Below are 14430 nucleotides of genomic sequence, written 5' to 3'. Positions count from 1 at the left end.
ATACTCATCCATGCAGATACCAAAACAAACATTGCGACAAACTACTCACACAATGACCACTTACCAAACAACCACACAATCCACATCAACAATCCAAAACTGTCTTTAAAACAAGGATGCATCCTTCCTTACCAAAACAAAGACAAAATGATGTTTTCTTTGACAAGAAAATTCTGTTAAGCTATCAAATGCTTGGTTGATTCGTGAGTAATTCATTTGTTTATCTCTATCGGGATCTTTCAGCATTGTTTTGTATCGTTTGCGCATTAATTCCGATGAAGTTCTGGGGCATGTACTAATGGTGTCTACGTGGGAAGTTCACCAAGCTACGTGATCTTATGCCAAATGCAGTCATAGATCACTACGGCTTGCTGACTACAGTGTATATCTCGACCATATGAGCATGAACCATTACCAAGGATCCATATTCTTTATTCTTTATGTATATATTGTTTGTTTGCAGGTACAATTCTCTTTCTTTGGTTCCTCCTACCTCATCCAAACTGGATAAAGGTTTTATCTCTTATTACGGTATGCACTTGTCTCAGGATATGATTAGCCTAAGATCAAGGAGGACGATCCAAGTCATGCATGAACGGTGATAATCCTTGTCTGTTCCGCAAGCAATACTCAGGTCAACTTGATCCATTATATCAAGTTGCTTGTATTAACTTGCTATATAAAAATCCATGTAAGAAATACTCTGGTCATCTTGAATCTTTATGTCAAGTTGCTTGTATTTTCTTACAACATTTTAAAGCTCAATGATGAAAAATAATGCACCATGGATCATCATTCCATCTCATTTGTATATATTGCATTCCGTTGCATTCCATCCATCCATACATTCATAAATAGCTGCATATCATTCATACATAGTAATGACAATGGATACTCTATTTTCCTCTTCTTCCATAGGAATGTAATAGGTCCTCCATTTCTTCTATCTAACATTGCACCCCCCCCCACCCTCCCCATCTCAATAATCAGCATCACATACCCTACATCGTGTCCCAATCAGCCTAATCAAGCCACGTTCATCACCATCCATCTCTAACTAGGAGGGATTGTGTTTCCTATCCTAAGTCATCCAATAAGTCAAGAAAGTTACTCTATCTGCACAGATACATCGACTCCCACACACCTAGACTATCAACAGATACTCTGATCAAGTATCTTCGGGTCTCAACAGGTAATCGATTATGGTAATCCTAGACTACATCAGGCATTTATCACAATGACCTAGTCTCAACGGGGTTGCCATGATTCCCCACAACCATCCATCACACGCACACACTATCAATTGATCAACCAATCAAACACAATCCAACGGACAATTATATCAATTGTCTACGTCTCAACGAGTATTTTGCTTCATATACCTTGACTTCATCGGGCAATTACATCAATTGTCTAAGTCACCATCAGGTCACTTTGATTCACTTACTCAGACTTTATCATGTCCAAGCGACCAACTGACATCAACTGTCACGCTTTGACTTGACCGGGGCAATTCAACCGATTGCACCAGATTGTCCAACCAATTTTGATCAATTGTATAGCATCAATCCAAACCCCACACTACATCTGCTATGTATCTCTTGCATGACCTCAGGGTACTCGTTGGCTTGTTGTTTCTTCATATTCACTCCATTTTCTCCCATTCTTTCATCATTAGTTCTAATTTCTTCTATTCTACCTCCCCTCCACTTTTCATTCTTTTTCGAGAGATCGCCCGATTTAAAAAAAAAAAAAACATTCGGCCCATCTCTAGAGGGGGCATACCACCCATTAAATTTACATTTTATGGGGCATTTCTTCACACCTATTTTTCTTTCTTTGAAACGACGCGATAAACCGCACCGTCTCAAAGAGGGGCAAATGTAGTCACATAAATCTGTCCACTTAATTAAATGAATATTTAATATTTATTTGATTATTTAACCATCAATTAATAATTAATTAAATTAATATATTTAATTAATTCATCTTAACCCTCTTCTCCTATTAATTAAATAAATTATTCAATTTATTTGATTTAATTCACTTAACCAAATTCAGACCATTAATTAAATAAATAAATCATATTTATTTAATTAAATCTTCTCTCACATTTAAATAAATTAATATTTATTTAAAACCCCCAAAATCCCACCTCTCACATTTAAATAAATAAATCATTTATTTAAATCACCTTTATCCTCCACCCACTTGTATTTTCCTACAAAAGCAAGTTGCACAATTATTTTAAATAAATAATTTATTTAAAACACCTTTATCCTCCACCCACTTGTATTTTCCTACAAAAGCAAGTTGCACAACTATTTTAAATAAATTATTTATTTAAAATCCTATTTATCCTCACCCACTTGAAACCTTTAATGGTTTCCCTTAAAGTATTCAAACTTGATGGCTTTAAAGTCTTCAAACTTGATGGCTTCCTTCTATAATCTTCTTAAGACTTTAATGGTTTTCCTTAAAGTCTTCAAGCCTTTAATGGTTTCCCTCAAAGTCTTCAAGCATTTAAATGCTTTATCTTCATTTTCTCATTTAAATAAATTAATATTTATTTGAATATTTATCCAAATGCAAATTACACCATTTAATTGAAATAAATGATTTTATTTTAATTGAAAATACCAAAATTTCTCCCACTTGCATTTTCCCACCAAATCCACTTGTATGCCTAAACCCCTTCTAGATTCTTCTAAACCCTTCCTAATTAGCCTAATCCATCCCCTAAATATTGTCACATTCCTAAGCAAATTGGAGTCACTTCTCAAAGACTCCAAAGTCTTTGAAAAGCAATTAATGCTTTGTGTGTTCAACAAATTAACCCTCAAAGTCTTGGATAACCTTTGAAAGCTTTCAACCTTCAACCACTAAATGGCTCAAAGTCTTTGATAACCATTGAAGGCTTCCAACCTTCAACCACTTAATCCCCAAAGTCTCCAATAACCATTAATGGTTACCTCAAACCCTCCCACATGGTTAAAACATTTGTTTTGACTCAACCTCTACCCAACCCAAAGGTCTCATCAGGCCATTAATGCTTTGACCTTGATTATCTCTTAAACATTTGCACAAAGGTTTATCCTTGGATTAACTCTTAATCCAGTGGGTAATCTTAATTTAGACTTGACCCTTACCTTCTAGATAACCATGAGGTCTTCTCAGGCCTTTAATGCCTCCAACCTCTTCTCTCAACCCAATCCTATGTTGAAACTTGTCACCATTTTATTGGTGCCAATTGTGCACATGGATCCCCAACTTTCAATCCTAACCCTTGTTAAGATTGCTCAATCTTAACCCTTCATTTCCCTATTTCTTCTATAAATAGAACCCTTCTCCTCAAGCAAAAGGAGAAGCATTTTAGAGTATTGTTGTTATACTGGCATTAGCATAGAGCTTTTTCATAGCATCACTATCTACTCTAGCATAGTATTTAGCTTTTCATTTCATATTTGAAGCTTAGTATTAAATCTCAATCCTCCATAAGCATCCATAGTGCAAAAAGCTGCTGAGAGCTACACTCATTTGGGACTTGGAGAGGAGAGGAACAAGGGAGGAGCAACTATGAGCATCTTGATTAGCTATTTCATTTTATGTTTATATGCTTTCTATTTCATGCTTAATATCTCTCTTGATATGCCTGTTTAGGATAATCTTTTGTTGCTAACACTAACGTTTGTTTCTTGTGCTCTTGTGTGTGTTGCCATCAAACAGATTTTCTAATCCTTTTTGCAGAGCATCACATTATCATTGGATTTAACCATCCAATTGCAGTCAGTGTGACTCCCATTTTGTGATTGAGTAGTGAGCTCTAGGTAGCTGGCCTTTTTGCATGTGTAGACTCCATATTGTACACACATACTATCCACAGTATTATCATTTGATTGTGGGTAAGGCTTCCCACCGTAGTTTTTCCCCTTACAGGGTTTCCACGTACAAATATTTGTGTTATGTGTTGTGGATGTTATTGTCTTTCCGTTTCATGCATTAATCTTTATCGATACTGTAATTAACTGATAAAACTGTCTATCGACATAAAGTTTGGTTTACTAACATTAAGCATTAAGTTTTGGTTAAGTTAATTTTGGTTTAAATTTATTGGACAACTGATTCACCCTCCCTCTCAGTTGTCTCCAGGACCTAACATTTTGATATAAACATGTTACCATGCATAGTAATTGAATGTTACAAGAATGTGGTATAAATATACCACATAAAACTATAAAGGAGTTTATATCAAGTTTGTTTTGCAACCCACCTAATGAGCAATATTTTCTTTTCAATGCACGTGTTTCTGGTGTATGTGATATATGTGGCAATCTTGCATTGTTGGATGAATGTTTGCATGAAGATCTTTCAATTGATTTTGGACAACAATTAGTTGATGTAAAAAGATTTAAAGCTGTTGAGTATCCTTTGAAGGATGGAAAGGTTGGAAGACAATGCAATCTAATTACTGAAAAAGTTAGTGTTCATGCATTTATGAATGAATTTAAGAGTAAGATCATACCTAAATATGTTAAACACTCTCAAAATACTAGATGGCTCGATGGTTAGTTTTGAATATGTAAGAATACATTTACTATTGGTAATATACTTTTGGTTGTTGTCTTTGTAGAGAACTACACACTTGCACCACAAGATGGGGTCCAATCACAATATTACAATTCAGTGCAAGTAACAATTTTTGTTCATATTGTCTATAGGCATACACCTGATAGTACAAAAGAGGATCGTAAAATTTTGAGAGAGTACCATTTCTATATGAGTGATAATAAATTATACTCATTAGAGTTTGTGCAGTATTGCTTCAAGACCTTTTATGAGAATTTGAGAGAGAGAGAAATTCTGAATGACACAACATCTAATATGGTTAGATAATTGCACAGGGCAATTCAAGAATGCTAGAATGTTTTATTGGTTGAGTAAGATACATAAGAAAACTAATATTGAACACATGTGGAGTTTTTTCAAGGCTGGACGCAGGAAATGACAACATGATGGTGCCAATGCATGTGTTAAGAGAGCCCTTTACAAAGAGCAACTCAAATTCGAGGAAAAAGATAAATTTAAAAATGCAAGTGCAATTGTGGATAGGTGTAGTGCAACTTTATCCACAAGATCAAGTCATAAGTCTACAAGCAAACGTTTCTTCTGGCTAGTTGAAGAGTAGAAAATCCTTCCAATATGATTGTGATACAATCAATGGGTCAGCTATATGGCATTCATTTAAGAGTTCTAATTCTAACACTTGGACTATATGGACTAGGGAGCTTGCATGTTCTTGTCAGTTTTGTGTTGTAGGTGAATGGGAAGAATGTGAGAATATAGAATGGGTTGAAGAATGGCAACCAAAATCCTTAACACCTAGTGAGACACAATATCAAGATGTTAGAAGAAACAAAGACCCAGATCATGTATTTGCATCAGAAGATTATGATCATGTTTCAGACCTCATACAACCTAGTAATTTAATTCAATTTATCATTTATAACCTTAAATTATATTATTTATGTATTTTCATATAATTTATGATTGTATTTAAATTATAAATTCTAACAGGTTTTATTTATACATGTACTTAATTTTGTTTTCCAGGACGTGTGTATGTTGTTGTTGCACCTAAGGATAATGATGAGAAAACTGAGTATTAGCTAGCTAGATGTGTAGAACCTAATAAAACGTTGATATGTCATCAAGTAGATGATGATGGTTTTCAGTATCCAGTTGGGTTCATTGTGGTAGTTGGCACATGGCTACATAAATACCTAACATGAAGGAATGGCTTACTAGATTATGAAGACTACCAATCAAAAAAGAAGATTATACACTATTCTCATTTGGTGGTGGCAATAAACATCAAATTAGAAAGATACAAAGGGAGACCTACTAATAAGATATTATGGACACTTTCAATGGAAGAGCATGAGGCAATCATAGACGCATTGCAGAAGAGAGAGGATGCAGATGGTACATTAGGTTGAATCAAATTTATGCATGTAAGTGTGTTAATTGTGTGAACTTTTTATATGTAACTCTCTATATGTATATATTTCTTCTTTATTCTTACATGTAGCTAATTAATTTGGTATTCCTGTGTCAAGTACAACTTTATGTAACATGGATGACACTGAACTTGTGCATTTTACAACTTCTGGCTAATCAAAGTTGTAATACTAGGTGAGTGCAATTCTTTTATTGTTGTTATATGGTAATACAAGATGAGGTCCTAGAATTCAATTTAATCATGATAAATTTTTGTCTTTGTCCCTTTAACATATATATTGTTGTTATATACATAGGTAAAATAAAATTTTGGTATTGAGATGTTATGTACAACTTGACAACATGGATAACATAGATACAACTTGGTGAGTACATTAGATTGAATAAAATAAATTTAACTTTTTGTAGCGTAAATTAAACTTTACTTTTACATATATATTTTTAATGACATTTCATTTTTTTTGCAGGACCCCTAGAAGAACATACATGCACATGAATTATATATGTGCAACAACGCACAAGTGCATTAATATAATTTTGGTTTCATAAATAGCATTGTATTTGTCTACTTTTGTTAAATAAATAAACTATGTACATTGGCCCTATGTTCACTAATTGATGGTGATAGTTTTTGATGTTGATAGTTATTTTTTCTTGTCAATTGATGTTTTATTCAATATAAATAAGTTGATGTTTTCTTTTTTATATATATATATATATATATATATATATATATATATATATATATATATATATATATATATATATATATATATATATATATATATATATATATATATATATATATATATATATATGTATGTATGTATATGTCCTACTCCAATCTAGTTCTCATAAAATCAATCCATCTTGTCAATTACATGAACAAATAAGTATATAATAATGAATGATAACAAGTCTATGTTATAACTCCACCATGGTACTCATTTTGAATATTAAATTATTTCAATTGTAAAAATGACCCATTCAATTATTTAGGATACCTATTCTTTTTAAATTACATCATTTAGTGAACTATTCAACAACTTCATCCTATCTTTTCATATTCTAATTTTATTGCTCCCAAAAATGTCAATTTTAAAGGCTAATTGTTTCCCATCACTATTTATGCTAAACCAATATAGATCTACCATTTAAGATTTTGTGTTCGATGACAAGTTCAAAAGCCATTGGTAGTTATGAATTAGATTGAAAAGAAGAATGAACCAATTATTTTATATTACATCTACGTCAATAGATACAACATTATCATAAGCATTTACATATATGTATATTAGAAAACAGATTTGGCTTAATGTCAACAATGTGTCATGATTTCTCTACACATAATAAATTTCTAAGATGTTTTTAGTACCCCATTTGTCTTTGACACACATTTAAGCATATGTTAAATTTCATTGAAATCATTAGATTTAAATGATGTAAACACATCAAGTGGACAAGACTATATGCACATGTATTCATCTCAAATATCACAAACATCTTTCTTAGGTTTTATTTTCCATATGTATATCATTTAAATATTAGATCTACACTACCACACTAGTCATAACATATCATTTGACCCAAAGGGACAAGTCAATAGCAATTATTAAAATAGTTGAGTATTCCTTATCTATCACATTTTCAATTATCATTCTAATCTCTTTTAAAAAGTTTAGATTTTATATTGCATTGTTTGTTCTATTATTTTATTATACAAAATTGATAAGATTTCTGTGAACATGCAAGAATTAAAACTACCTATCACATTATTCTACGTTAAGTTTTTTCTCCACTCATAGTTAATTGAATTTTATTTTATTTCTATAAAATTTCATAAATATTGTATTTTTCATCAACCTATGCTTCTAGTTAAGATTACAATGTCTTTTCATAATTAGTAGTTTTATTTTTGATCTTTAATAATATCATATCATGTGCATGTGCGAGCCTCTAGAATGGAATATGATATTGGAGAATATGTGCATGTCATATAATCTTTGTCTTTAATAGTTTTAGAATGTCATATCATGTGCATGTGTTAAAAAATTTAGTATGATTATTTTATACCTAGGATTCATATGTGAGCCTAGAATGACAACATGACAAACAAATGTCTTGTACAAGTAAAGTGCAAAAAATTCATACTAGAGGGTACCAAATCACATAACAACCGATGCTATATAATCACATAACAAGTCCTGATATCAAAACAACAAGTCCGAGTCCAAATAACATAACAAGTTCTCATAACATTATAACAAGTCCTGATAAAATAATAACAAGGAAATGATATAATAACAAGTCCAAATAACATTATAACAAGTCCTGGTAACATAACAAGTGTCATCATAAAAATTCCATAATATAATAACATAACATGTTCTAAAATATATAATCTAAGAGATCTCATGCATCTGATTTGCAGTCCTCTTCACTCCACGTGAAGATGATCGAGATGCATCATTCCACTAGATGTGCTCTTGAGATGCACCATCCCGTGTGTCTGCAATATCAGTGCCTGCGCCATCCTGTACATTATTAAAAGATAAAATGAGAAGAAGTTATGTGTGTTTAATTAAAATGACTTGCATAATTCACTTATAAAGTAATTAAATAATGAACATTTAAAATAAATTACCATATGATCATGCTCTGTAATGCCCTCAGTGGTATGAGGAGGTCCACTCTCATGAACAAAAAAGTGGCTGTAGTCAAGTCCTGTACAAAAAAACATTACATCAATTTTGATAATCCCTATAAAAGACAAGTACACAATAGACAAATTAGAATTTATTTTTTTAATCATGACCTCAAATGACAATGTCGATGGTTGCATTTGGCTCAATCCCGTAGCCATACCAAGACTGATAGTGGTGTCAACCCGAACAACATATATAAAGCATGAATCAAACTTGTATATACATAAATTATAAAGTATATAAATACTACAAGTTTATGGAAGAAAAGCATACATATGGTGTCTGATGTGCAACCAAAGTCACTGATGGGTGAGGATGTACACGTGATGCATCATTGGACAACCCAAAAGCCTACAATTGCAAAAAATAGGCATGAATCAGAGTTGTACATAAATTAGTAAGCATATAAACACTTCAAATTAATGGATGAAAACATACTAGGGGTATATGAGGCTGAGCCTCAGTGATTGATGGGCCGGGGTGCAAAGAACTGCCAACCTCGATGTTACACAAAAAACCCTACAAAATTGAAAAAAACATATCATACACATTATTAAATTCAAGTTTTAATTGTTTATTTTAAATGTACTTCAATGTATCTAGATGAAAGTGCATACCGTAAATGAGGCACTGACATCTCGAGGTATTGAGGTAAGATGATGGGGTCCCTCTATGACGTGGTATGAACCCTCCTTTGTTCATAAAAATTGACTTGTGTTATGGTCATATGTGTATATATACTGAATTTAATATTGCACTGTAAATTATATAAATAAATTTGTACCTCTGTAGGATGATCATTGTCTAGGCACAAGAGATTAATATATGAAGATATGACATCATCATGTACACCCTCACCATCAACATCATATACACCATGGGCCGCATTAGCATCGACAGGATCACCCTCTCCTCCATGGACAACATCACTCTAGGGACCTGTACATATACCCTCTAAACTCGTGCAAATATGTGCTATGCTGGGGGCAACCCTCACCTGGTGCAACTTCTCTAACAAACTGCCCGAAAGGGCACTCAATGAACCAAGAGCAGATTCAACTGCTCGATGATGAACGGGTGCAAGAAAAACTGGTGCGGGAAGAGGAACAAGGGGATCATCACACACATGATTTCTAACTCTATCACTCAATTTGGCCCCTGGCCTATCCTGTGGCATGCCTCAGCCAACCCCTTGGAATGATCTAATGTAAAAGTAATTGGATTTTTTACCCAATTCAAATTCAGCCCATACTTAAAAAAAAAATACATTGGCACCTCATGATTAGAGTGTGGTGGATGGTCAAATACCATCCACCAACTATCCCAAAATTGTGCAACTATCTATGGGTGCCTACACCATCTAATAGATATACATGGCTTCTTGGGATCTATCTCCTCACTCATTTTTTAGGTTCACAAAATAACGTTTCAAATCATTTTTTGTTATGTTCAACTCATTGACTTGTTTATAAGACATGCCATCAGAATAATAAGTACGCATGGAATCCCTCCACATGTGATAACTATCCAACTCACCATCCAATGTTGGTACAGAATGGACAATGCTTTGCATACTATCTTCAAGGCGTAGTAGCCGCAGAGGAGGATGAGGATCATGTCTAATGGTGTGAATATCTCTTATGAGGGAAGAAATATTCCTCCTCATGCTCTCCCTCAAATGCTTGGGAGTAGGTGGAGGTGGCATGACCTAACAAATCATCTATGTCAAACTCATCCGTGATGAGAATATAATATGCATATATATACAAACATGAAAATTTACAATTACTATTTAATTTACATTTCACCTTCCAAAAAAAACTTATAATTAAATACAACATTTAGAAATATAAATTTAAACATTCAAACTTTTACGCATGATTAAAATAAAGAGAGAGAGAGGGAGAGTAGGTAATTTGAGAGACAATGAGTGAGAGAGAGTGAATTAGAGAGAGAGAGAGAGAGAGAGAGAGAGAGAGAGAGAGAGAGAGAGAGAGAGAGAGAGAGAGAGAGAGAGAGAGAGAGAGAGAGAGAGAGAGAGAGAGAGAGAGAGAGAGAGAGAGAGTAGGTAATGAGAGGGAGAAGCTAATGAAAGAGAGTGGTGAGATAGAGAGAGTAGGTAATGAGAGAGAGTGAGCGAGATAGAGAGAGAGTGTGAGTAAGAGAGAGAAATTTAAATATTTAAACATCTAACTATACACATGTATAACATTTAAATATATATAGCATTGGGGTGAAAATGGATCTAAAGAATCTTATGTCATAAAAGGTCCTACTAAGGGGTCCTAGGTATCTTAAAAGGTCATAGGTTATGCTAAGGGGTCCTAGGATATCATTTTAACATTTATACATAACATTAGAAACATATAGAATGCAACATTTCAACATATCAAAAAGAAATTTAAACATTTAAACATCTAGCTATACACATGTATAACATTTAAATATATGTAGCATTGGGCTGAAAATGGGTCTAAGGATATAGTAGGATGTACTAAAGGGTTCTCAGTTTCTTACAAGATCAAAAGATGTCCTAGGATGTATTAAGGCATCCTATAATGTCTTAAGATGTTCGAAGATGTACTAAGGGGTCCTAGAGAGAGAGAGATGTAGAGCATTGGGGTGAAAATGGATCTAAGGAATCTTATATCATAAAAGGTCCTACTAAGGGGTCCTAGGTATCTTAAAAGGTCCTAGGTTATACTAAGGGGTCCTAGGATATCATTTTAACTTCTAACTATACATGTTTAACATTTATACATAACATTGGAAGCATATATAACGTAACATTTCAACATATCAAAAAGAAATTTAAACATTTAAACATACAACTATACACATGTATAACTTTTAAATGTATGTAGCATTGGGGTGAAAATGGGTCTAAGGATTATTAAAGGGTTCTTGGTTTCTTACAGGGTCAAAAGATGTCTTAGGATGTATTAAGGCATCCTATAATGTCTTAAGAGGTCCTAGGATGTACTAAGGGGTCCTAAAGAGAGAGAGAGAGAGAGAGAGAGAGAGAGAGAGAGAGAGAGAGAGAGAGAGAGAGAGAGAGAGAGAGAGAGAGAGAGAGAGAGAGATTTAAACATTTTAACATCTAACTATACACATGTATAACATTTAAATATATGTAGCATTGGGGTGAAAATGGATCTAAGGAATCTTATGTCATAAAAGGTCCTACTAAGGGGTCCTACATATCTTAAAAGGTCCTAGGTTATACTAAGGGGTCCTAGGATATCATTTTAACTTCTAACTATACATGTTTAACATTTATACATAACATTGGAAATATATAGAACGTAACATTTCAACATATTAAAAAGAAATTTAAACATCTAACTATACACATGTATAACATTTAACTATAATAATCATTGGGGTGAAAATGGGTCTAAGGATGTAGTAGGATGTATTAAAGGGTTCTCAGTTTTTTAAAGGGTCAAAAGATGTCCTAGGATATATTAAGGCATCCTATAATGTCTTAAGAGGTCCTAGGATGTAGTAAGGGGTCCTAGAGAGAGAGAGAGAGAGAGAGAGAGAGAGAGAGAGAGAGAGAGAGAGAGAGAGGTTATTGTTCATTTTCTATCTATAGTTTATTGTTTGTTTTCTATCTAGGGTTTATTGTTCTTTTTTTTTAGGGTTTATTGTTCGTTTGTTTCTTGTGTAGGATTTATTGTTCGTTTATTTTCTGTCTAGGGTTTTTTGTTCATTTACGTTTTTCTTTTTGTTTTCTACTTAGGGTTTTAAGTTTTAACTATTTTTTTTATTTTTTATGTTTTCTAAAATATTTGAAAACTAAAAACAACTATTTTAAACATAAAATTAAATAAATTTTTTACACTATTAAACAAAAACGTTTTTCAAACTTCAAAATTTTAACCTACTCGCTACAATTAAAAAATAACAATAAATTAACATGTTTTGAGAAAAATAATAATAAAAAAATAAAAAAACAAAGGTACGTACTTGGAAAGAGGAAAAAAATGGTCTGGGGGGTCAGTTGGCAAGCTGAAAATGGGCACTTGTGCTTCGTGAAATCACCTACCCATTTTTTGAATAGTGAAAATGAGGAAAATATGCCTTAAAAAAAAAAAATACATTTACAAAATGAGCCCCTATTTTTTTAAAATTGGGCACTCTATTTGTAAAAATCATGTGCCTGTTTTGCTTCAGGGGCTCGAACCAAAATGGGCGCATGTTTCTAAAAATTTGCACCCTTTTTATTCACAGCTCGGGCCCCCGAAGCGAAATGGGCACCCAATTTGTAAAAATTGAGCACCCGTTTCTAGTGGGTAATTTTCCCAACCTGCAGACTTCCATGAGATTGGGACCCAACTTTCAACTCTTACCCTCTACTCAATCCTATAAGTTCATTCTCCAATTAATGACCTCTTAACTCATCCTAATTACCAAAGAGGTTTTTCAAAGTGGTCCACACTTCATTTGGTGTAGTGGTAGATTCAATGTGAAAATGAAGGTCAAGGGAGATTAACGTAGATAGAGTACCAAAGGCTTCATCACATTTGTTAAACCACTTTATGTTTTATGCATCATCTTGAGGTTTAGTTTCAATTTTCATTATAATATGATGATATCCATGTCTTTTCAAATATATTATCATCTTACATTTCCATTCAAAATAGTTATATGATGTTAAACTAGGAATTATAGATACATCTATGATATCATAAAAGAGTATTGCAAGGAAGATACATGAGACACCCTACCTTTCCACTAGTCTAAAAAAAAAATCCCTCTCCCGAATATTACATGGTTGACACTTTATAATTCGTGCATTTACAAGGCCTTTTATTAGATTACAATGCTTTCTAGTCCTCCAATGGCAAAATTTAAAAAAATTGATACAAAATTTGAAAAAAAAGCCTTATTCTGTGTAATACTCTTCGATACCTTTCCAATGCTCGTTCAATTTTGAAAAATGAAGTTTCGAGGAGAAAAAATGCATCCGATTCAACCTAATATTTATTAGAAAATGACATTTTTTTTTAATGAGACCTGCATGGATGGAAAGTTCTTATTTCCGTATTTTCTTGAAGTACTCATTTGCAAAAATTTGACACCCGAGGCAAAATGCAATTTTAAAAAAATTTGCTAAATTTTATAGCCAAAAATGTCTCATGCCTGATTCAAACTCAATTTGTACAAAATGTATTGAATTTATGCAAAAATTAAGAGCAACCTAGATCATTTTTTGATGTTGGGAACCAAACTCAGAAATCATTTTTCTTGTAGAGTAGAAGTTGGACTTCTGAAGCCAAAATGAAAACATCTCCAGTATTGAATTTGAATTTTTGACTTTGATTTTATTATGTTCTCCAAACTCTGATTTTGGTGAAATAAAAGTCACTTTTGACTTTATCAAGCCTTCTAAACACTTTGTAAATGTTGAAAATCCTCCAATATTACCAAAAAGCTGCAATCACCTAGATCTCACATGAACACATGTATATATAAACCAAATAAATTGGAAGTTTATTTTCCTTTCAACTGTTTTGATTCTCTAGGTCACTCAAGAATGTTGGAGAAGAGCATAATTGGTTTTAAAGGAAAATATTAGCTATCTAATAGTCTCAAATCTCTCTAAAAAATAGAAAATTAGTGAGCTATACCAGACAACATGACTTTCATACCATGCTCAATTATGTGAGAAGTGAAAATTGAGCCAGATATGATGTCAGTC

Source organism: Cryptomeria japonica, chromosome 1, assembly GCF_030272615.1.
Source record: "Cryptomeria japonica chromosome 1, Sugi_1.0, whole genome shotgun sequence".
NCBI classification, from domain to species: Eukaryota; Viridiplantae; Streptophyta; class Pinopsida; order Cupressales; family Cupressaceae; genus Cryptomeria; species Cryptomeria japonica.
Note: the sequence above shows the minus strand (reverse complement) of the source record.